Here is a 2,441-nt window from a genome sequence, read left to right on the forward strand (position 1 = left end):
CAGCTCTGCCACCTGATATAGGTGGCAAGGGGCAAGGGTCTGGGAGGACAACTCCTTGCCCATGCTGCCTCATGGCAGATAACTTGTGGGGATGGATCCCATTGCCCCTACCACCAGGGTCAGTTATATTGTGTTGCCCAGGTGAGATGCAGGGTCTGTTATTCTGCTCTCATGAGCCAGCTCTCTCACACATCACGAGTGTAGAGAGCAAAGAGGGGCAGTATTTCCCTAACCAAGACCACTGCACGGCAGACAGGAGGTAGGGAAAGCTCTCTCATGCTCATGCCCCTTGGGCTGGCTCACCTGCATACCCTATATCCAGGGTCATCTCTTCTATGTTGCCCAGGTGAGGTGCAGAGCCCACTGTCTTGAACGCTACAGTAGGAGAGGGTCAGGGACAGCTCTTTTTCTTTGATGACCTCAGGGACAGCTTTCCTATTTGTTGTAGGTGACAAGGGACAAGAGGAGGTGGGGCATCTCTCCCTCGCCCATGTCACTGCACCCCCAGATAAGCAGTGGGGCCAGCTCTCACATGCTTATGCCCTGTGGATGGGCTCATCTACAGCTCCTGCAATGTGTGGGGTTGCTCTCCTGAGCTCTGAAGCTGACTAAGGGTAGGGCCAGCTCTCCCATAAAGCCCAGGCAAGGGTAGAATTAGTTCTACACAGTCCTAAGATATCAAAATGTCCCCAGGTGGCAGTACAGACCAGGGACATCTGCCTGGCCTTTAGTGGTAACAGACCCCTGCTGCTGCAGGGTTGTGGACCCAGATGTGGCCCCTGCTGGCAACACAGGCCAGAACCCCACCATGGTCCTAGATGGCATTACAGGCTACTTATATCAGGGTGTTCCTTACTCCCCCTGAGTCTCCAGTTCTGTCTCTTTTCTCCTTCTGCTTCCATTTTTTTCCATTTCTTCACCAATTACTTGTTCCTCTAAGTGGTGGGTTGCTAAGTGTTTGGGGTGTCTCAGGAGTGCTTTACCCTGCTCGTGAATTATGGCACTGGGCAGGGGCCATCTTGAACATGGTCTGTCCCCTAGGCCTTCATGGTATCAGACTGGTGGTCATCTCAAGCTAGCTTCCTGTCGAGGCCCCATGGCTCCAGTCTGGTGGTCATCTTGGGCTCACTCCTTGCCTAGGCCTTCCATAGTAACCCCATGTGAGGGTCGTCTGTCTCAGGCTCACTCACACCCAGGGCCCAAGGTTCCAGATGGGGTTCTTCTACTCTCTGGCTCACTCTCTACCTTGGGAACCTGTCTCAGCCTGCATGGTGCTGGACTGGTGGTTGTATTGAGCTAGATCCCTCTCCTGGACCCCTGGCACCAGACTTGTAGCTTTCTTGGGCTCACTTTTTTCAGGGAGTGTTAGGATACTAATCATTCAGATATTCATAGGTCAGAACACTGAGTATAGACATGGTGTCTCTCCTCTCTGTCACCTCCTGATGTACCTGTGACACAGTAGCCACTCCTGCGATGCCTCTAGAAGTAGGTGACTCTAAAAGCCTTTATCATCAAACATATGTTGTTTTTAAGTCCTATTTTTTACATTGTTTATGGCTTTGTCTTCATCTGTTATTTTTCATTCTCAGGATAAAACTTATTGTACAAAAATCCATCCTAATCCAAAATATCTTAGAAGCCTGCTGTTGCTTCCTTTATGTAGGGAAAGTAAAATAAAACAAAAACATCTTAGAGACTCTTGGTGCTGCCTCCTTAATCTAAAAAAAGATATAATGATAAGCAGCCGGCTCCATAGGACTAAGAAGTTTTATGGATGTTGCCATAGTTGGTTTATACCACATGGTCACCTTAACCAAGATAGAGGTGAAGTCACATGTCATGTTCTCTATTTAATCTCGGTAAAGATGGCCACCAGCAATGTGATTGTTTCTATCCAGTGACATCATCAGGCAAGATGACCATCCACGAGGTACTGCAAGATGAGTTTACCAGGCACACACCATTCTCCTAAACAAGAACTGAATACAAGTTACATATGTGGTATATTATAGCAAATTAAGATATCTATACATAGACTTTTAACTATTAACCCTTTTGTTATAGATTTTAATCTAGCTTTTAATTTTATAGATCCTTTTTAAACTACACTCAATGCAATGTGCATTTACCTGTATTTTATTTCCTGGAATAAGAAGCCAAGAATCTGAAATATCTGGTCCAGACACTGACTCCCAATAACACTGGGCAAGCCAGTCTTAAGAGGCAAGAACATAAATTATCTCCAGTTCCTGCACTGAAAATTTCCCTCATTGCTTTCTAGACCTTGATCATTTCAACTGAAGTAAGTGACTGTGATGATTAACTGAACTAATCAGTTTTGTCAAAGCAAGCTAGAAAACTAATTTCTCCCTGCTTTGCAAATAGGAGGTAGCTGTAGTTGGACACTTAGATACTTCATGAAAGACAATTTTGAAACA

General features: G+C 46.0%; 1 non-coding gene across 1 annotated transcript; it reads right to left on the reverse strand.

Annotated features, from left to right (window-relative positions):
• Positions 1-1,361: 1,361 nt before the first annotated feature.
• LOC114610411 lies at positions 1,362-1,493 on the reverse strand. Its single transcript, XR_003709685.1, has one exon. It is a non-coding gene; the product is annotated as a small nucleolar RNA SNORA17 (small nucleolar RNA).
• Between the last annotated feature and the right edge of the window lie 948 nt (positions 1,494-2,441).

The sequence above is a fragment of the Grammomys surdaster genome, unplaced genomic scaffold (assembly GCF_004785775.1).
Source record: "Grammomys surdaster isolate TR1022 unplaced genomic scaffold, NIH_TR_1.0 126039, whole genome shotgun sequence".
Classification (NCBI taxonomy): domain Eukaryota; kingdom Metazoa; phylum Chordata; class Mammalia; order Rodentia; family Muridae; genus Grammomys; species Grammomys surdaster.